At 35.1% G+C, this 24,296-nt stretch overlaps 1 pseudogene; it reads left to right on the top strand.

The window, feature by feature from the left end:
• Window positions 1-24,296, top strand: part of LOC137398130 (ATP-binding cassette sub-family F member 1-like) — a 743,032-nt pseudogene that overhangs the window by 11,254 nt on the left and 707,482 nt on the right.

Below are 24,296 nucleotides of genomic sequence, written 5' to 3'. Positions count from 1 at the left end.
TTTTAGTTGAACAGTTGTTATGGTTGGTGGAATTTACTTAATTATTGCCGCGTGATTCGGGGAGTGCGTTTCATTGATGCCGCGTGATTGGTGTAGTTCTCTTCATCGATGTATGTGTATGGATGTATCGCGATCGCTTCACGATATATGTGGTTGTTTAGCATCATTATTAGTATATATTTGGTTGTGTAGCATTATTATTCGGATATATTTGGTTGTGTAGCATTATTATTAGGATATATGTGGTCGTTTAGCATTATTATTAGAATATATTTGGTGGTTTGGCAGTATTATTAGGATATATGCGATTGTTTAGGATTATTATTAGGATGTATGTGGTTGTTTACCATTGATATTAGGATATATGTGGTTGTTTAGCATTATTATTATTATGTATTTGGTTGTGTAACACCATTATGTGGATATATTCGGTTGTTCAGCATTATTATTAGGATATATGTGGTTGTTTAGCATCATTAGGATATATGTGGTTGTTTAGCATTATTATTAGAATATATTTGGTTGTTTAGCATTATTATTAGAATATATTTGGTTGTTTAGCATTATTATTAGGATATATTTGGTTGTGTACCATTATTATTAGGATATATGTGGTTGTTTAGCACTATTATTTGGATATATTCGGTTGTTCAATATTATTATTAGGATATATGTGGTTGTTTAGCATTATTAGGGTATATGTGGTTGTTTAGCATTATTATTAGAATATATTTGGTTGTTCAGCATTATTATTAGGAGATATTTGGTTGTTTAGCATTCTCGTTATGATATATTTGGTTGTTTAGCATAATCATTAGGATATATTTGGTTGTTTAGCATTATTATTAGTATATATTTGGTTGTGTAGCATTATTATTAGGATATATTTGGTTGTGTAGCATTATTATTATTATGTTTTTGGTTGTGTAACACCATTATGTGGATATATTCGGTTGTTCAGCATTATTATTAGGATATATGTGGTTGTTTAGCATCATTAGGATATATGTGGTTGTTTAGCATTATTATTAGAATATATTTGGTTGTTTAGCATTATTATTAGAATATATTTGGTTGTTTAGCATTATTATTAGGATATATTTGGTTGTGTACCATTATTATTAGGATATATGTGGTTGTTTAGCACTATTATTTGGATATATTCGGTTGTTCAATATTATTATTAGGATATATGTGGTTGTTTAGCATTATTAGGGTATATGTGGTTGTTTAGCATTATTATTAGAATATATTTGGTTGTTCAGCATTATTATTAGGAGATATTTGGTTGTTTAGCATTCTCGTTATGATATATTTGGTTGTTTAGCATAATCATTAGGATATATTTGGTTGTTTAGCATTATTATTAGTATATATTTGGTTGTGTAGCATTATTATTAGGATATATTTGGTTGTGTAGCATTATTATTAGGATATATTTGGTTTTTTAGCATTATTATTAGGATATATTTGATTGTTTAGCATTCTTATTACGATATATTTGGTTGTTTAGCATTATTATTAGGATATATTTGGTTGTTCAGCATTCTCATTACGATGTATTTGGTTGTTTAGCATTCTCATTAGGAAATGTTTGGTTGTTTAGCATTATTATTAGTATATATTTGGTTGTTTAGCATTGTTATTAGGATATATTTGGTTGTTTAGCATTATTATTTGGATATATTTGGTTGTTTAGCATTATTATTAGGATATATGTGGTTGTTTCGCTTTATTATTAGGATGTATTTAGTTGTTTAGCATTATTATTAGGATATATTTGGTTGTTTAGCATTGTTATTAGGATATATTTGGTTGTTTAGCATTATTATTTGGATATATTTGGTTGTTTAGCATTATTATTAGGATATGTGTGGTTATTTCGCTTTATTATTAGGATGTATTTAGTTGTTTAGCATTATTATTAGGATTTATTTTGTTGTTTAGCATTGTTATTAGGATATATTTGGTTGTTTAGCATTGTTATTAGGATATATTTGGTTGTTTAGCATTATTATTAGGATATATTTGGTTGTTTAACATTATTATTAGGATATATGTGGTTGTTTAGCATTATTATTAGGATGTATGTGGTTGTTTAGCATTACTATTAGGATATATTTGGTTGTTTAGCATTATTATTAGGATATATTTGGTTGTTTAGCATTCTTATTAGGATATATTTGGTTGTTTAACATTATTATTATTATTAGGATATATGTGGTTGTTTAGCATTATTATTAGGATGTATGTGGTTGTTTAGCATTACTATTAGGATATATTTGGTTGTTTAGCATTATTATTAGGATATATTTGGTTGTTTAGCAATGTTATTAGGATATATTTGGTTGTTTAGCATTCTCATTAGGAACTGTTTGGTTGTTTAGCATTATTATTATTAGGATATATGTGGTTGTTTAGCATTATTATTAGGATGTATGTGGTTGTTTAGCATTACTATTAGGATATATTTGGTTGTTTAGCATTATTATTAGGATATATTTGGTTGTTTAGCATTATTATTATGATGCATTTGGTTGTTTAGCATTGTTATTAGGATATATTTGGTTGTTTAGCATTATTATTAGGATATATTTGGTTGTTTAGCATTGTTATTAGAATATATTTGGTTGTTTAGCATTATTATTAGGATATATTTGGTTGTTTAACATTATTATTATTAGGATATATGTGGTTGTTTAGCATTATTGTTAGGATGTATGTGGTTGTTTAGCATTACTATTAGAATATATTTGGTTGTTTAGCATTATTATTAGGATATATTTGGTTGTTTAGCATTATTATTATTAGGATATATTTGGTTGTTTAGCATTATTATTATGATGCAGTGGTTGTTTAGCATTATTATTAGGATATATTTGGTTGTGTAGCATAATTATTTGGATATATTTGGTTGTTTAGATTTATTATTAGGATATATTTGGTTGTTTAGCATTAGTATTAGGATACATTTGGTTGTTTAGCATTATTATTAGGATTTACGTGGTTGTTTCGCTTTATTATTAGGATGTATTTAGTTGTTTAGCATTATTATTAGGATATATTCGGTTGCTCTGCATTATTATTAGGATATATGTGGTTGTGTAGCATCATTATTAGGATATATTTGGTTGCGTAGCATTATTATTAGGATATGTGCGGTTGTGTAGCGTCATTCAAGAAGATGTTCAAACAGAAGAGGAAGGAGCAGATAAAGGATTATGAAAAGCAGGAGAAAAGACTGAGAGAATTGAAGGCAAGTGGGAAATCTTCAAAGGATGCTGTAAGTTGTCTTTCCTCTGTTTGCCAGAGGATTTTATCTTCGTTAGGAAGAGGGTTGAAAGTGCTGCCACTGATGCAACAGATCTTAGGGAATTCGGTTCCATTCCACAGTAGACCTCATGAGATGCTCTCTTTAGACTGTTAAATTTGCTATAACTGGAACTACTTTTATAGACTTGCTGTCACTGGCAGCGGAGTCGGGCTGCTGATCTGTCTTGGCGATTCTATAAGGCTACATTCAGGTTGCTATGTTTATCATACAGGATTGACAGTTTCAACAACTCTTCATTGTGGAATGGGGTAGCACATCCATAAATTTGGAGTTGTCCTCCAACTGCCATATTTTAATGATGTGTGATAGGCATTTTAATTACTCTATCAGTGGCTTATGCATGAATCCAAAGTTGCAGCATACACCCTACGCCTTTTTCATAAGGCATACGTTGTACTGTTGTACTGTTGTACTTTAAAAAAAAAAAAATATTTTTTAAGATATCATCACACATGCGCATATACAGGGACCCTAACTGGCTCGACTTTTACGTATCTTTGTGATTTTCAATCAAGGCTGAAACTTCCGGAGTGTTCTTAAAGTTGTGAGGGATACGCAAAATGTAAACACAAGATACCCAGATCAGTGTCTCTCAAACAACAGTTGAGGGTTCAATTGGTTTCACCTAAGATTGTCTCTCCAACTGAAGCCTGGTTCCCCTATGCGTCGCTAAGCACCGTGGACAGCACCGCAGGCTATTAGCGGTGAATTGGGAACCTACGCGCCGAGGATCGACGGTAGTTGCCGGCGGCATTGAAATAGTTTAGCGCTGTTCAAATTTCGCCAAAGGCCGCAGGCAAAACCTTCCCGAAATGCACTGTACGGGTGGAGGTCACCGTTATAGAAATGGCATGGCGAGTGAACATTTTTTTGATTACACAGTTATGTTTAGCGATGCAGCTTATATGTGAACAGATGCCGTCGAGCCTAACTTTGCAAACGTTTTGTTGCGCAAGTTACAGCCGGAGTATTGCAACCGATATGCGGATATGGGAACGAGGCTTTAGGTGACAATAGAGTTTTACAAAATAACTAAGCTTATGTGGAAAGATGCTTTCCACTGTAACAGATAAACAGAAACCACTAGCATAAAAAGAAACTGCTTACGAAACATTTTAAATACTGATTTTGTAAATTAAATCTGTTCAAACCATTTTTGCTATAGTATTGTTCCAGAGGCAGCCTGATGGTTTGAAACTCCTGGCCTCCAAACACAGGTTAGGGTTCAATTCCTAAAAAGGCTACTGGCGGTGACAGGAATGTCATCAAACATTAAATTACTCCCTACCATGGGCATGTCTCCAGTCATTGAGGTTCCCTTGACACTAGACTCAGACATGTACAGCCAAGATCTCAGAGACATTGTTTGTACAATAATACTTTTATAAACACTCATAGCCTCTGCTAGCAGTAGGCTAAGCAGACGTCATATCTGATCTTTGAGGGGTTGCTTTCCCAAACATGCATACTTTCTTACATGACATGAAGCAATGGAATCATTTAAACAAATACATTGTATAAAATTCAACTGATCGAGATCGTGGAAATTGTGTCATACATATAATAGAAACGCTTTTAATATGTAGTAAAAATATATACTTTTTGTTTTGTTGTTCTTCGGTATAAACTAGAATGCAGCTGTCATGATCAGTTTATCTCTTTATCCTCATGGCTTTCATCTTTATGTTGCTAGTGAGATTATATTTGTCAATATTTATAAGTAGCCAACTGGGAGAAGCTTTGTCGTCTTCATCACTCAAAAGTCAATCTTAGTCGCAAATAGCTTGCGTTGAAAATTAACAAAATTGGACTGAGGTTGTCATGCTTGCCTATTTCAGCCAATCACACATGCGTCAGTTTTATCACGTCAGATGACCTCAAAGATTTTAAAAGGAAGTAATTACAGGATTTAATGTTGATGGGTTCAACGGATATAGAACGAACGGCTCTGTGATTGACTAGATCATGTCTTGCAATCAACCAGTAGCTCGCTGTCGATGAATTGGACAGCAGCAAGCTAAAATCGCACCCCTATAGTCTCACTTGTATTAGGGAATGTTTAAACTAACTTAACTTGCTCTTTATTGGTTTTGGTCTTTGATTTTTAATTTTCAAAAACCATTTTTTCTAGAAATTTTAAACCTTCAAAGTTAGAAATTTGAGTTTTGTTATAAGTGTTTGCTGAAATTCTCCGTTGTATGTTTGAAAGTTCGTAGAGGTTTGACTTAACTATAAAGATGGGCTTACTTGGCACTTTTCAGGCTGCTATATGGTAGCTTTGATTCCTTCTGTTTCAGAAGAAGGAGGAGGAGGCGGAGCCAACAGCTTAGCTCATCTGAAAAGAGCTAAAGAACATGAAGAAACGGAAGCTATTTGAGGAGCAGTTGGATGCTCTGAAGGCTGAGGACCGGTTTACCCTCTCACAGGCCGATAAGTCGAGCAAGTCATGTAATCTCCTTGACAATGCCCTTGACATTAAGGTTAGACTCCATTGCTCCTCAGTCACATTTAACCACAGTGGTGATCGTCATTCTCGAACCCCTTATAGTAAACATGTTATTTGTTAATAATTCATAGTTTGTTAAATATTCATTTGATGAATTATGTGATTATGTGCATAAATGGAAATTTAAGGATGTTCTACTCGTGAATCTTTGCTATAATGAGACCCGTATCCGAAGGCATGGTTAGATGTTTAAAAAAGTTCCATTGCACAAGATTCGCATTGAGACATTCGGATTAACAGCCGAGCACGCTGCCACTCGCACCAATCAACCCCCTCTCAGCATTTAAGAATACTTGTGCACATAGTTATTACACATGACAATCTCTCACAGCTCACGAGACCACCATAGTTGTAGTCTCTTATTAAATATCAACTGATATTTGCCTCCTTAGCCTGGTTTTGGTGTAACTTGGCAGTATTTGTGCATTACTACAAATTCATTAAAAAATAAGTTTATATTTATCCACAAAATTGACCAAATGTTAGCATGGTTGTTGAGCATGCATAAATACGCAGCGGTATGAAGGTAAATTGGTTGCCTCTGGGTAGGAGTAGTGTCTAAATATTTAGTTGCCAAGTCTTTATTATTAATGTGAAATGCGAACCTGCACGCTGTTCAACTTTCGCTAAGAGTCGCAGGCAAAACCTTCACGAAATGCACTGTAAAGGTTAAGGTCAGCATTTTCGAAATGGCTTGGCGAACGAACATTTTTATGCAATTATTTGTGATGCAGCTTTATGTGAGCAGAAGCCGCTGAGCCTAGCACCGTGAGTGTCTCGCTGCACAAAATTACTGCCGGGGTCTCACTTTCGATATGGGAACCAGGCTTTAGGGTAAAGAGCGACACAACTGAAATTTAACTCGAATATTTGACTCTGCAGGCAGACACACTACTAACTGCACTGCTCCATCAACTTGCAACAAGTTAGAATAATTGTGTGCATATTTATTACACCTGATGATCCTTCACGGCACACTCCACTGCCAGTAGAGTAGCATGTATGGTTCGAGATAAAAATGAAAGTTTTTACGATAATTGGTATGAAAAACGAAAAAATTGGCTTTCAAAGAAAGGTGGCGACACAGCAGTAGCCAATCAGAGTTCAGTTTCGCTAATTCTTATATCACTAGTGCTTTATTAGGCAACTGTGAAACAACTACTATAAATTTATCAGCGCTCAAACCAAACAAGTTTCCTCATTTTGATTAATATAATTAATAATAATATAATTAATATATATTAATTATATTTTGGTAAACTATTGGGTTTTATTACTTTTATAACATGAATAATTGTTCATTCTGTTCTTTCAACACAATTATAATTAAGAAAAGGCAAATCAGAATTTTTTGTGTTTTGTTGAAAGTTGACAAGTTCTTGAGATGCAGTGACAACAGTGCTGCAGTGATGCAGTGATGTGACGATTTTGTTAAGGATTTCAAGTTGTTGTCGATTATTGCCTGGCGACAGTGATTGACATTAACTGCCAAGTGGTGGTCAATAGCTGGCGAGTGAGCGTAAAAGCCTTTTAGACCGTTGTTAATGTCTGCTAAATGATTCGCCAATGATATATTGGATTGGCGATGGCTTTCAGATGTGTCAAGTGAAAGTGGTGGCTGCGTGTTCCTCATGTATTTCTATGACAAACATGTAATGTTGCAGGTAGAGCTCTTTTCAATAAGATCACGTGGAACAGACTTGTTTGTGAATGCATCTCTCACCATAGCCAACCAAAGGAGGTATGATCTCGTTTAGCCCACTGGGCATGGGAAGACAACTCTACTCAACCACATGACCCAGCGTAAACCGAATGTTCCACCTAACATTGATATCTTGCTCTGTGAACAAGGTGAGATTATGTTAATTGTTTTCCTTCAGAACAGCAAATTGGAAGCAGTAAAGAATAAACTGGTCTTTATCGCAAGGTCATAATTGTGTCACTTTATATAAAGTTTTTTGTATTTGGATTTAAAAGGCAAAACTACGGCTCAAAAGGCACAAACTACGGCTCTGTGATCTTGACTGGACATGTCTTAGTTCGGTGGCAGAGGAATTATTGGAGACATGCCCGGTTACAGAGAGCAGATTAAGGTTGGGTGTCATTCTGACACCACCCATGACCTTTCTGGGAATTGAATCATAACCTGTTGTTGTAGGTCAGGAGTTCTAGATGACTAGACCTACTAGCACAAGGCAGCTCTCTATACTGTGATGACATTCAGTCACTCACAAACTAAAAAACTAATTCACTAAAAATAAATTTAAAATTTCATGTTTCTAAAAGCTTGTGTAAGAATGCTGAATCCAGTTTTTCCTGTTTGTTTAGGAGTGTTTGCTTGTTTCATAACAGAGCAATCATATCAGGCATATTTAAGGCGCAAACATACTAGGCGATTTTATCCCGTGCATTATTAGGACCGCTGTGAGAGTGAGAGAGTCATTGTGAGAGAGCATGCCTTCCTACAGCAACAGAATCATTGGTAGTCAACTGCCACTAGTGACAGTCTTATGCAAAGGCATCTTTCTTAGTTGGTGGAGCAGAGATGGAATGTTTTGAGATTTCCTTTAGTGGTTGTGGAAGAAATGATAACAACTTTCAGTAAGTTGGTTGTGTAACCATAGTATAGGATTAACATGTAACTTAGCTGCTGTCTGTAGTATATTTTGGTATGCTGCTAAACATGTTTCCTAAATCCAGTTATTTCACATTTACATTTAAACACGTTTATAGTTGTTTTATTTTGTTTCTTAATTTATTTGATGGTTGCGCGTCACAACAATTTTGTCTCACACTGTACCTATATTGTTCGTAGAGGTAAAAGCAGAGGATACACCCGCTATACTCGCTGCTAGAGCTAGAGAAGAAGTTGTCTGCTGACTTTGAAAATGGGCAGGCTGATGCGGGCACCCGTCTTAAGGAGGTGAGGAGTATCCCTCAACTGTCCCTGAAATTGGTAAAATGAATGATATAGACACTTTTGGAGGCATTCCAATATCTGTGTGTAAAATCATAGGCATAAAATATGTATAGATACATCTTTGCTTACTAATAGATCTGACTGCATAGATTGACAGCTCTTGTTTTCATAGAAAATAACTAAACTACTGTGACCATGTACCATCGTTAACTTTATTAGCTTTATCGCGTTTTGCTGCTTATCTGAGCTCATCTTTGAATCCTACCTCCCGACAGTGTGTATTTGATCTCCTGTTTAAGGTGGAGTTGCCTTCTCTTTAAAACTTGGGCTTGTTTCATTACAGTTAAAGATAAACTTACACTAAATTCTAGTAGTTCTTATCAGAGAATATCAGTATCTTCTATCATTTGTGATGGTTTATGATGTTGAAGCTGATCTGACTCTCAGGATGTTTCAAGATTAAATTCTTCATAATCTGATCACAATTAAAACACTCAGATTGAAGAAAGTGTGATTATGGCATCTATGGTTGCTAAAGCCTGGTTTCCATATGACAGCGCAATGATCACGCGTGGCCCAGTGATCGTGCGCAATGCATTTCTTGGGCCGCGAGGCAGTGTTTCCATATCGTGCGTATGATCCATGCTTGCATTGGACAGGGTGGATATTTTCCTTACTTTTTCGTAGCAGAGACATATTTCTTCGGAAAAACAGACCTCCGCTGCGAAATTACGTGGTCAAATAAAAATCAGGCTTACTCTTTCATACGGGAGACCGATTTCTTCGGAACAAAGCCCTTCGCTTGAATTGTGGGATAGGTTGACAAGGTCGAGCGGTGTATTGTGGGATACATAATCGCACGCACCCATCGCAAGGATCCATTCTGTTGGATACTTGCGATCAGCGTACGCACGTCGCGCGACTGTCGTGTGTTGACAGTTCCATATCACAACTGGCCTACGCACGACGTCGTGCGCTTTGTTGCGCGCCTTGCGCTGTCATATGAAAACCAGGCTTAAGAGACTAACAGAATAGTGCCAACTTTAACACAATAGCTGATATCAATAAAGAGAGAGACCGGTCAGCTGAGCGAATAGTGCCGTTATTTCGGCACATATTTTTCTCCTTATCATTTTAACCATGATCAAGTTTACTTGATTTTAATCTTGAAACATTGTGGTAGTCAAATTTCTTCAAACGTCAAAAAAGTCGCAAATGATAGAACAACACTGATAATTTTTGATAAAAACTACTATAATCTATATATATATATTTCTCAAAAGTCCGTATGTCTGTTGGAAATCCGGCTATGGCTATTATTAGAACAGCTGAGCTTGACAACAATAAAGCCTCAAATTCATGGACTTTCATGGAAATTCATGGAATTCTTACTGTCATTGGAAGCCTAACCTTATTAACTAGCTTAGTGGAGTTTCCAATGGCAATATGCCAGGCTACTAGCTTGAAAGGTACAGTTGTTTGACAAAGTTTTAAAACCTTTACAGTTGTTTTTATTTCTCTCTTAATTTATTTCAACTACACGACACACTTCTCTCATGATATGTACTTTGAAAGTTATAATGGCAAATGTTGTTATATGTTAAATACAAATCAATTTTCTGTCCAAAGACTTTTCTATTACACGGGCAACGCCGGGTGGCACAGCTTGTTTATATATAAAGATATATATAAATATATATATTTTTAAATATATTTATATATAAAGATATATTTGTATTTAAATATTTCTTTGTATATAAATATATATTTAAACATATTTATGTATAAATTTATATGTATTTATACTTCTACACTTTAAGACTTCTACATCCGAACTGACAAGCATGTCCGTGGTGGTAGACAAGGAGAACAAGAGGGCTACTATAATAGATATAGCAGTACCCAATGACTACAATATAGCCAGCAAAGAAAAAGAAAAGGTAGAGAAATATCTCCTTGGAGAAGAGATTGAAAAATGCTGGAATGTAAGAACAACTGTAATCCCAGTAGTCATTGGGGCACTGGGCGCAATAACACCGGCGCATAAAATGTGGCTTGCCCAAATACCAACAACAATCAACTCAGGTGAGTTGCAGAAAAGTGCGCTATTGGGAACAGCTAAGATCTTGAGGCGAGTGCTCAAACTCTCAGTTCTCTGGTAGGAGACCTGAATTAGAGCAGAATTTATCACCCATACGGGTTAATCGGGGTGAGGAAACCATTTTTTTTATATATTTATATTTAAAGATATAAATATATTTATAAGTATATTCCTATAAATATATATGTAAATAAATGTTCTATCTTTCGGTTTTATCTCGAGTCCATTAAAAAAATTGAGGTTGACAAACTATTTCTCTTTTTGTGTACTACAAGGTGTTCTATGATTGTGTTAAAATGTTGTGAATTAAAGTAGAGACCACAACTACATCTGATGGCCTTTTGTTAGGTATAATAGAAAATGAAAGCTATCGGAGTAGATTCAGCGGAACCCAAGGCCAGGCGTATCTCAGCCGGTCTCGGTTTCACCAAGGAGATACAGGAGAGACCAACCAAACACTTCTCTGGTGGCTGGACGATGAGAGTTTCTCTTGCCAGGTCTGTCCTCTAGGACTATAGAAGTCAGAATATTGGCCTATTGTGGTGCATGCTTGGGAAGGTTATCACCTCGTTATTATATTGTAAGATGACTATTTGTTTATTTGTACATTTATAATATCTAATACCATGGCAATGTCGGGAGGATGTGAGAAATTGTAAGGTGTAATAACTAATTGCACGATTATTCCATAGTGTGGAAAGCAATCAATTGGCACAGGTGGAGGAGTGACAATCCATGAACTTATGAGCTGTGAGTTCGAATCCTCTTTAAAGCAATCTTTTTTCTAACCTCGACGTGTAGTTTTGGACAAATAGATGGACACGGCTTTTACAAATAGCTTTTTACTAAAAAAATTATTTTACAAATGTTACATAGTCATGTTATATATAAATAGTTTTTTACTATTTATTGAAATTATGGCCAGTACAGTAATATTTATATATATGTGCTAATTTATTGGCAATCATTTCATTTCAAATAGAAATGTTTTTCAAATTGTGCTATACAACAATATTAAAAGAAAAAAAGGGCAACAGTTAGCCGCTAAAATCGAATAAATAGTTTGACAATTTGTGTTTAAAATGCCTTTTTCTGCTAAGAGAATGGATATTAGGTGGAAGATTGTTAAATCAGCTTATCGAAGAATAACAATCATTACAGCATTTTAGCGTAATTTCCGAACTTCTTTGATCAGTGATTGCGGAACTGCCACCATGATAAAATGCAGAACTCACTAAAGTATCCCCTCTTTGATGATGGTTTGGAAAAACACACATAATTATGTAATACACAGTCATTAAGCAACTAAGACTGATTTGTTTGTAGAAAAAGACAAAATACTTGCCATAGATTGCATCACCAACAATTGTTACATGCAGGATTCATAATAAAATACAGTCAAACATGGATAACTCGCCCACGGATAGCTCGAACACATGGTTAACTTGAACGGTTTCTTTGGTCCGTTCCCACGTAATGATAAATTGCTATAGATAACTCGAACTCAACACTGTTAACTCGAACTGGTTTTTGCCCTACAACTACCGAAACGGTGGTTATCGCTTTAGAAAATCACTTTATTCCAAGCCACAGAGGTAAACCTCAACTTTTCGTAATTTATAAGCATCTTTATTACTACCATCGGCAAAATATTTTTGTCAACGACTTTTCTAAAGGTGTGGTGAATTTTGATTTATTCCAAACATCCGCTTAGCGATCGCCCTTCGGAAGCAAGGAAAGTGGTATTTGTTAAGAGCAACACTCCGAGGCAGTTCAATTAGGAGTTTTACGAGGTTTTACGGTACATTGTATATCACTATTACTCGCGCTTTTTGAATGGATACTTATTGAACGTACATGTATTCTGTGTTTAGGTCAAGCGATGAATAGTTTTCCGACATTAATTCCGTGTTGAATGAACGTCGGAATGTTGAATGTTTAAAAAATCTTAAAAATTGTTGTAATTAAACGTATACGTTGTCTTAGCTAAAAAAACTATTCACCGTTTGACCTAAACACAGAATACGTGTGTACATTCAATAAGTATCCATTCAAAAAGTGTGAGTGATATACAATGTACCATAAAACCTCGTAAAACTTCTAATTGAACTGCCTCGGAGTGTTGCTCTTAACGAATCCCAGGTAAAGTGAGGTAATCCTTGCATAAACTTAAAAAAAAATCGGCAAAATTGATCATCGGTAAAACGCTCAAAAGAAAAAAAATGTCTTTTCTTTTGAGCATTTCAACAACGATCAAGTTTTGCCAATGTCAATCTAAAAAACGTCCGGGCAATAACATCACCTCAAACAACAAACCAATCTCAAGTGATTGAAAAAATCTCTATACTTTTTGATAAAAACGTTTTAAACTTTACACTAGAAGCATTTAATTTGAAACAAGCCATTATGTGATTTTGATTCATATTATAGTTTGTATATGTTCATGTATTTACTAATAAATAAGTAAATACATGGACTTGTGACACTGCTCTGATAACTTGAACGCTCTGATAATTCGAACACTTTTGCTCGGTCCCGCAAAGTTCGAGTTATTCATGTTTGACTGTACTTTGAAATCTGCATCATAATGTTGTATAGAACAAAATGTACACTTTTCTCAGAGCCTTGTTCCTTGAGCCAACCCTCTTGCTGCTCGATGAACCGACCAATCACCTCGATCTGAATGCTGTCATATGGCTAGACAATTACCTGCAGAATTGGAAAAAGATCCTCCTGATCGTTTCCCACGACCAGTCTTTCCTTGACAACGTGTGCACTGACATTATTTACCTTGACATGCAAGAGCTGTTTTTCTACAAGGGAAACTATGGTGGGTACCTGCATTATATTAGGAACTTAAGCTATATTCATGTTTCTCAGGGGTAATTTTTGTTAAACAGTTCTTATGGTTGGTAGAATTTGCTTAATTTATGCTGCGTGATTGGTGTAGTTCGCTTCATGGATGTATGTGTATGTCTGGATGTATTTGGATTGCTTCACGATATATGTGGTTGTGTAGCATTATCATTAGGATATATTTGGTTGTTTAGCATTATTATTATGATGTATTTGTTGGTTAAGCTTTATTATTAGGATATATGTGGTTGTTTAGCATTATTATTAGGACATGTGCGGTTGTGTAGCACTATTATTAGGATATATGTGGTTGTGTAGCATTATTATTGGGTTAAATGTGGTTGTTTAGCATTATTATTAGGATATATTTGGTTGTGTAGCACTTATTAATAGGGTATATGTGGCTGTTTAACATTATTAGTAGGATATATGTGGTTGCGTAGTATTATTATTAGGATATATTTGGTTGTTTAGCACTATTTTTCAGGATATATTTGTTTGTTTAGCATTATTATTAGGTTATTTTTGGTTGTTTAGCATTATTATTAGGATTAATGTGGTTGTGTAGCATTATTATTAGGATATATATGTGGTTGTGTAGCATTATTATTAGCATATATTCGGTCGTTTAGCGCTATTATTAGGATATACAGTCAAACATGGATAACTCGTCCATGGATAGCTCGAACACATGGTTAATTCGAACATTTCCTTTGGTCCGCTCCCACGTAATGATAAATTGCTATAGATAACTCGAACTCAACACTGTTAATTCGAACTGTTTTTTTGCCCAACAGCTACCGAAACGGTTGTTTTCGCTTTAGAAAATCACTTTATTCAAAGCCATAGAGGTAAACTTCATCTTTTCGTAATTCATAAGCGTCGTTATTACCACCATCGGCAAAATATTTTTGTCAACGACTTTTCCAAAAGTTTGTTGAAATTATACTGCGATACGATGAATAGCACGGGCTAGCCGGGTCTTGCGCGCAAGAATTTTCGCCACGCACATACAAAACAAAAATCGCATGTTGTTTTGTATGTGCGTGGCGAAAATCTTTGAGTGCGTGCCTCGGCTAGCCCGTGATGAATAGTTTTCCGACGTTGATTCCGTGTTGAATCAACGTTGGAATGTTGAATGTTTAAAACGTCTTAAAAAATGTTGTAATTAAACGTATACGTTGTCCTAGCTACAAAAAACTATTCATCGTTTGACCTAAACACAAAATACGTGTGTACATTCAATAAGTATCTATTAAAAAGCGTGAGTGATATAGAATGTACCGTAAAACCTCGTAAAACTTCTAATTGAAGAGCCTCGGAGTGTTGCTCTTAACGAATCCCAGCTAAAGTAAGGTAATCTGCATAAACTTCAAGAAAAAAACGGCAAAATTGATCGTGGGTAAAACCCCAAAAGAAAAAAATGTCTTTTCTTTTGAGCATTTCAACAACGATCAAGTTTTGCCAATGTCAATCTGAAAAACGTCCTGGCAATAACATCACCTCAAACAACAAACCAATCTCAAGTGATAGAAAAATCTCTATACTTTTTCATGAAAACGTTTTAAACTTTACATTAGAAGCATTTAATTTGAAACAAGCCATTTGTACTTTTGATTTATAATATAGTTTGTATATGTACATGTATCTACTAATAAATAAGTAAATATATGGACTTGTGAAAGTGCTCTGATAACTTGAATGCTCTGATAATTCGAACACTTTTGCTCGGTCCCTTGAAGTTCGAGTTATCCATGTTTGACTGTATGTGGTTGTTTAGCATTATTATTAGGATATATGTGGTTGTGTAGCATTATTATTAGGATACGTATGTGGTTGTGTAGCACTTTTATTAGGATATATGTGGCTGTTTAACATTATTATTAGGATATATGTGGTTGTGTAGTATTATTATTATGATATATTTGGTTGTTTAGCACTATTATCAGGATATATTTGGTTGTTTAGCATTATTGTTAGGATATATATGTGGTTGTGTAGCATTATTATTAGAATATATTTGGTTGTGCAGCATTATTATTAGGATATATGTGGTTGTGTAGCATTATTATTAGGATATATTTGGTTGTGTAGCACTTATTATTAGGATATATGTGGCTGTTTAACATTATTATTAGGATATATGTGGTTGTGTAGTATTATTATTAGGATATATTTGGTTGTTTAGCATTATTATTAGGATATATTTGGTTGTTTAGCATTATTATTATGATGTACTTGTTGGTTAAGCGTTATTATTAGGATGTATGTGGTTGTTTAGCATTATTATTAGGACATGTGCGGTTTTGTAGCACTAATTTTAGGATATATGTTGTTGTGTAGCATTATTATTAGGATAAATGTGGTTGTTAAGCATTATTATCAGGATATATGTGGTTGTTTAGCATTATTTTAGTGTATATTTGGTTTTTTACATTATTTTTAGGACATATTTCATTGTTTAGCATCATTATTATGATATATTTGGTTGTTTAGCATTATTATTAGGATATATGTGGTTGTTTAGCATAATTATTATGATATATTTGGTTGTTTAACATTATTATTAGGATATGGGTGGTTGTTTAGCATTATTATTAGGACATATTTGGTCATTTAGCATTATTATTAGGATGTATTTGGTTGTGTAGCGTCATTCAAAAAGATGTTCAAAAAGAAGCGGAAGGAACAGATAAAGGATTATGAAAAGCAGGAGAAAAAACTGAGAGAAATGAAGGCGAGTGGGAAATCTTCAAAGGATGCTGTAAGTTGTCTTTCCTCTGTTTGCCTGGGGTTTTTATCTCCGTTAGGAAGACGGTTGAAAGTACTGCCACTGATAAGATAGATCTTGGGGGATTTACGGTTCCATTCCACAGTAGACCTCATGAGATGCTATCTTTAGAGTTAAATTTTCTATAACTGGAACTACTTTACTAGACTTGCTGTCACTGGCAGCGGAGTCCTGCTGCTGATCTGTCCTGGCGATTTCATAAGGCTACATTCAAGTCGCTATGTTTATTATACAGGATTGACTGTTTCAAACATTCTTTATTGTGGAATGGGGTAGCATATCCATATAATTGAAGTTGTCCTCCACTTGCCATATATTCTTGATGTGCGACAGGCATTTTAATTACTCTATCAATGGTTTATGCGTCAATCCAATGTTGCAGCAGACACCCTACGCCTTTGTCATAAGGCATGTGTTGACTGTTGTACTTTAAAAAACAATAAAATATTTCTAAGATGTATTAATGCATCACCACACATGCGCATGTACACGGACCCTAACTGGCTCGGCTTTTACGTATCTTTATGAACTTCAATCAAGGCTGCAACTTCCGGAGTGTTCTTAAAGTTGTGAGGGGTACGCAAGATGTAAACACAAGATACACAGATCAGAGGTCTCTCAAACAACAGTTTGAGGTTCAATTGGTTTCACCTAAGATTGTCTCTCCAACTGAAGCCTGGTTCCCATATACGTCGCTAAGCACCGGCGATAGCACCGCAGGCTATTAGTGGTGAATTGGGAACCTATGCGCCGAGGACCGCCGGTAGTTGCCGGCGGCATTGCAATAGTTTAGCGCTGTTCAAATTTTGCCAAAGGCCGCAGGAAAAACATTCCCGAAATGCACTGTACGGGTGAGGTTAGGGTGGGATGCTTTCCACTGTAATAGATAAACGGTAACCACTAGCATAAAATGGAACTGCTTATGAACTGAATTGTCGTATTGTGTGGATAACTCCCAAATTTATGTCTTTAATCAGGCTTTCAATTTAAAACTGATAGTTTTCACAAATTGTAAATCGAATTTAAAGCGGTTTTATCTACCAAACTCACCGCTAGCCGCTGCTAAGCCATCTTTGTATGGCTTCACACTTTTATAGCACGCTGCATAGTCATCTATCTAATAATTTTTGTTGAGTTTGACCTTTGTTTTGCAGCCTTCGACCTGGTTCCACTCACAGGAGTAACAGGAATAAGGTTGTTTAATCCTTTAACTGCTGTCACTGCGGCTCGTAGCACTACTAGCAGTCTTGTCATGCTGTCCTGATTGGAATGTAATGAAATGGGTTAGCCTGTTCACCCAGCTTAACTATCAATGTTTCTATCGTCATGATGACACGAATTTGAATTTGTGCGCATTTGGAGCTACCTTGCGATGAGTGTTACAATGGACATGCAGATTAACATCAGTGCTTTGTTAAAAAAGATAAAGAATTCTACACCAGAGGGTCATAGCAGTTTCATGTCTCATTTGGCTGCAACCTTTCAAATAGGAATGCCTGAAATATGGAAAATGTTTAAAATGGAATAGCTTGCACGGTGATTTCTCTTACATCGTCCACATTTGCCGTTTCCATCTTTTGCAAGCTTGGAACATTTGATAAAAATTTGTGTGTAACAAAAATCAATTATAGCAAATAGCATGTTTCTCTGCTACAACACTATGTCTGTTTAGTAACTGCGCAGTTAGAAATGTTATAAATAAAAACTGCTACTTTGTGCTCTGTTCAATCATCAACAGAACCGGTGGTCTACAGTGGACAAGGTCTGCTGCAAACTACTTTTAAAGCACATAAATTACATAATTTTGTTATGATATATTTCAATACATCCATGTCTTGGCCTTCGAATGAGCCTGTTTTCATTACACAAAGAATAATAGAACTATGAAAAACAGGGTGTCAAAAATATGTCCTACAAAAAAAACACTTGGTTCAGGTTCTCAAATTTTGACGTCATCATTATCATTCATCCCTTTCGCTGCCATTGAGACTGCGCTTTTTTGTGACCATCAGTGCTCTTAAACCCAGAGGGAGCTAATAATAAACTAGCATTTTAGATAATCAACAATGCCCGGGGATCGTGCTAATGCCCGACCAATACAAACACATGTTCTGAGTTAATAGATTTTGGGTGATTGTTAGAGTTTGCTTTTTTCATCCTTTTGTTCATTTTAAACGTAGTAATTATTATCACATCGTTTTATATGATGGCATTGTTTGTTCCATACAGAAATGTAGAGGAATCGACCCCGAGCTGCTTGTGATGCAAGAGGTGGCTGAAGAGAGACAAAGAGTAAGTGAACTTGATTAATAACTAATTAGTAATTAAACATCAAAAATAAAGAATATAAAAGTTAAAATATTTATTTTATGTTATTATATATTTGAATAAATTATATGGTAAATAAAATACAGGTGTATTAGACAGTTAAATTAATTAATTTGTGTATGATGCTAGCTTATAGACAAATTAAGTTATTTACATTAGGCTTCTCTATTCTAAAGAATCCCGAGTGCAGTAAATCAACCCCAACGATTGATTTAATACAATTGACTTCTACAACAAAATAAAACAAAAATAGAAATGACTACCAACAACATACCTGATTGTTAACCACCCATGACTGTTCACCTTCTAATCAATAAAATTACTAACCATCATTTATTGATCTTAGGTGATTAAGGAATATCGAGATGTAAGAAGATGGTGCCACTGTAGAGATTGTGTCTTGATGCCTACTGGAGCCCAGAATGTATGCTGTCAAGAAAATGCTGCAGCATCAGGAAAGATTTTGACTGGAGACAGGTTAGTGCCAATTCAATGGTTATCACTGGTATTGGAACATAATGCTTGCTATTGGCTATACCCTGGCAGTACTGTGACCATTGTATGCGGGATTGACATGTTTTGTTGTTTTCTCACTTTAGTTGCATAACAATGAATCCGGGGCGGAACAACTACTACATGAGGCACCTCTAGAAGTGTCTAGGAACCAATACCTGGTATATCACGGTAAGTAGTTATTATACTTGTTGCCTCTCAACTCCAGTGGTTTGATATAATAGCAGTGATTATATTAACAGTTTATAGGCACATTTATTACTAATTATATTTTATTTCTAGATGACAAATATGCTCTTACAGGTGAACCAGTAGAACAAGGAGTAAGACAAAGATTATTTGGCTATCGAAACCTGGTGTTCTGGCTTTATCCTGGACTTGTAACAAATGAGAGACATCAGCTTCCAGCTTGCACGTATCACTATGTACATTTAAAGTTTCCTAACACTGATAATAAGTTACTTTATAGTGAATATCATGAATGAATAGATTGATAATGTTGGGCATTTACTGATTGCCTCATAAATAAATTCATCTTATAGCTGTTTTTATCTTCTAACTTTAAAAACATTAATAAAATACAGCAGGAAACTGAAACATCAGTTATTTTTCTGCTTAGCAGTTGTCTGGTTTGAAGCCTCCTTGTTGGTGTCAGTCTTATTCTTGGTAGTTGTCTTCTTCTTTGTTGGTGCTGGAGCTTGACCCTTGAAAACAGTAACACTACTTAACAACTGTGTGCTACACCCTTACCAAACCGTCACATGTACAACCTGTCAAGTAGGCATCCTTTCAGCATGCTGTTTGTGCTCTTGTTAGCATTAGTTTATATTATTTCTTGTCTTTGGAGAGAGGATGGCAAAACTAAGGATAATATTCAAGTTATGAAGCTATTGATAGGATTGCTTTGTATTTGACAGGAATTTCTATCCGCCTTTTGTCAACTTCAGGTGTGGGCTCTTGTGAAAGTAGTTGCTTTTGTAGTAGTATTATTATCTGAAGAATTGGTATCACTTTCCATGTTGCTTTCTAAATATGATTATGCTTCAATAAATATACTCTCATTGATAAACTGTCGACCTGCAGTGGCGTGGTTCTAGGACTATATGTAATTTAAATTCCCCCGAGATCACACAATGCTTGAAATTAATTAGCCTCAGTTGTGCCCCTCAACATCACAATGAAAATATATGGCTAGTGCATAATATCATTGAAAAAACATAGCATGCTGCTTGGAATTTGAGGTATTTAACAAAGAAATAGTCTGTACATGGAGACCTGATGACACTGATCCCTTTTGCATCTTCATCGGTTCTCTTGAGTTGTCCTACCTTCACCTGCCTCTAGCGTCATTATCGTAGTTGATAAATAAGTGGTAAGAGCACACAACACCGAATATGAAAATTGTGACGTAATAATTTACGACCTACAACATTGAGCATTTTTGCAGTAGAGCTCTGGGGAAATCCTATAAACACCAACGAATGTCTGTTTCACCATGTCAAACAATGGCTCATTTGAAAGCCAAGATATTGAAGAACCTGAATAAGCTGAAACAGTACTGATATAATTGATGTGCTTTAAGTTAATTTGACACTTGAATTAGTTTGGAGTATCTGTTCTTACAGGCAGCGCCACTTGCTCCATATGGCAACTTGACCAACTGCAGGCACATGATGATGTAAGTTCTCACATACCTTGTCTGAAAATAACTACTATTATGTTCCAATCTGGACTTTCTGTTAATCTCCCTTTCTTCCGTATTATTTATCCTAACAAAACTTGTCTCTCACTTACAGAGTATTTCTATCATAACAGTTATCACAGCAGCTGAGACTTTTTTTCATTTTGTCATTGCAAATTAGCTTCCAATCAGAGTTTTGTTATTAGAAAACTGCTGTAAAAATTTTAAAAAATGTATCAAGTATTAAGTTAATAGTTTTATATATAAGTTTTTCATTATTAACATATTTATCTAAAATTTAAACTTAATGAAAAGGCAATCTCTACTTTAACAAACTTACTGAGGTTTGACTGGGTAACATGACTTCTACAGTGTGCACATCTATGCAAATCAATTGATAACTTGCCACAGAAGGCAACTCAATTTACTAATCAACTTTGACCGTCAGGTCTGTTGGTACTAGAACAGTAAACCATCATAACAATGTGACAAGTGGCTGTCATATTAATTCATCAAGTTAATTTTATTAATAACTAGTTAAATGCTAAGGCAGTCAATTAGTGCAGGTAATAGTGTGCTGGGCAGTCAAGCTGAAGGTTGCGTGTTCTAATCCGGTAGAAAGCATTTCTTTTCTGTAACATTTTAGCACAACTCAAGACATACAGCCGCACAAACCAACCCGCCTCTTATTATAGTAGAGATTATGAAATACACATTTTAGCACGACTTCAGACATACAGATGCACAAATGAACCTGTCTCTTGTTATAGTAAAGATTATGAATACACGGTCATGTAGATGTGTTTTATCAACAGGAATTAGTGGTCTCTTTGTTTCAAAATTAGGAGAGCCTAGGGCACTGATGATCACACTTTTTAGCCCAGGGCCGCCTTGAATTTTAATATTTGACAGGTGGGTCGGATCAGCACAAGATACGATAAACATAAGAGACTGTATTTATTAACGGCTCGTATGAAACAAATAGAAATAATATTAAATATATTCAACAATTTTGTATGAAAGCTCTTTGCACATATTTTTTATTTTGCTACTTTTTGTAGGGAAATCTGGCTGTCTATGTGCAATAGGAGGAAAACTATAAAAGTAGATTGAGAGGCTGCTTGCTCCAACCCAGCGGACTACTGTGAACTTCCATTGGTAAAATGACCTTTTTTGACCAGATTTTTTCAATAGTTTTAATTGGAGTTACAAAAAAATATAAAACATGTCATTTTCTGACTAAAATTTACAGAATTGTCAAGGCTGTACCCACCAATATACACACACCATATGCTGGTACACACCGAGTATAGCAGTATTACTGTTCTGCTAATACCGCAAGCTACTGACTGGAGCGTGAAACTTCACTGATGAATGTTTGTTCAGAGAAAGTTATATAACGGTTTTTATCTATATATAGTTTCAACTTCCACTTGAATAGCTTTGAATGAAACGCCGTGAAATCTACAAGATAATGGGATTAACATAAGATGAGCTCACGCAATAATATGCTATAATATGAAATTGATAAATTGATATACAAGTCGTGTATTGTATAACATAGTAAATAACTTCTCATGAAGAATAATAACTAAAGTATGACATGAATGTTTGTAAATAATTGAACAATAGAAGTAAAAATAAAACAAACCTTCTAGCTCTTGTTTAGTAGCTTGGTTTATTTTGTTGACTATTATTCCAGAAGTACTTGTAAATATCAATACTGAACTGCAAGCGCATCCTCAGCTGATGGCTGCATTCAAACTACTGCTCAAATAACCAGTGTCACCAAAGTATTTGGATTTGTGAAAAGAAAGAAGTTATTTACTTGTTTTTGATTGGGCTGCGAAGGGGGGCACCATTTAATTTAGACCAATGCCCTCTTGGGTGGCCGCCACATGATGGTTTTGGCAGACTCATCTCTAGACAAAGAAAACATTGGTAAAGTTCTTTTTAATGAGTTGTCAGCACAGTTGTGGTTGCAGCTTGTAATCGAGTAAAATGAGAGTGCAATTCACTACACCGAGATCATCGACGAAATGGTTCAAAGTTTAAAATTTGAAGTTTGATCAAGTTGTTTAAACTAGATCAAACTAGAAAAGTTGGTAGTAGTTTCAGTATTCACCGAGAGTAGGTATAATCAAGACATGACTGCCACCGATAGGCTATTTGTTTTCTGTAGATTACAAATTAATATATATTCATCAGTTGTCACTATGATTATATAGTGTAGACAACTTCTCTAGTACTTATTTTCTACTCATGTAGATAATACTTTATGATAGAGTTAGTTATTTGTTAATTTGGACTTCATTCCCTCATTTCACTCTATTTCATTTTTTCATACCCAAGCCACATAGTGCAACTTCAATGTTGGTTCACAATATATCACTGTATGGCTATGTTAATCACACAATACTTGAGTGATCGTCTGTGATAACAATGTTCACTCTATCACAAACCCATCTGTGTTTACACCAACAAATAGTTCAAGGCACAGAGTTCTCATTATACAATGTGATCGGAAATTATGGAATACTAGTCTTGCAGCAACTGCTGTGAAGCGAAATATACATTAAGCCATCTGTGCTGGCCAATCATTCTCGCTGAGGTGGGGCACATTACAGATGTTATCACGGATGCTTGTCACATAATCTGGAAAGTTTGACAGATGCAAACTTTCCTGATAGTTCAAAAAACATTACACCACAGGGTTTTAAACTTGCAGACTGACTCAATGCTTTACTAGCTGCTCTTCTGATACAATATCGGGAAAGTTTGACAGAAGCAATAATTTTTGATAGTGGAGTAAAAATATTACAATGTGGGGGATTCGAACTCATAACTATGCACTAACACCTGCACCAAACATTAAAAGCCTGACATGCAGTGATGTAATGTAAACCAGACTTTAGTAGGCTTCATAAAAGTTGTTCCTGATTAGCTAGTAGTTAGTTAAATAGCCTATCATGTCTGCACTTGATTGAAATGAAACAATCATATGCCTGCATTGAGCCAATAGAAAGTGTGTTTACAGGTGACACTGAGCTGAGTTTTGCAGCAATGCTCTACAACCTTTAGCTCAAAGGAATTCTGATGATTTTCTATTGAATATTAGTAAAAATAGCTGCAAACTTTCCTTATAGTTGTATAAAAATATTACATTGTAAGGGTCTCAAACCTGTGATTTTTGGCTTGGGAGACCCTACTTTAACGCCTGCATCTCTGCTGCACTGTCAGGTAAGTTTGACAGCTGCACTCCTTTC

Source organism: Watersipora subatra, chromosome 6 (assembly GCF_963576615.1).
Source record: "Watersipora subatra chromosome 6, tzWatSuba1.1, whole genome shotgun sequence".
In the NCBI taxonomy this organism is placed as follows: Eukaryota; Metazoa; Bryozoa; class Gymnolaemata; order Cheilostomatida; family Watersiporidae; genus Watersipora; species Watersipora subatra.
Note: the sequence above shows the minus strand (reverse complement) of the source record. Positions and strands in the feature narration are given on the sequence as shown.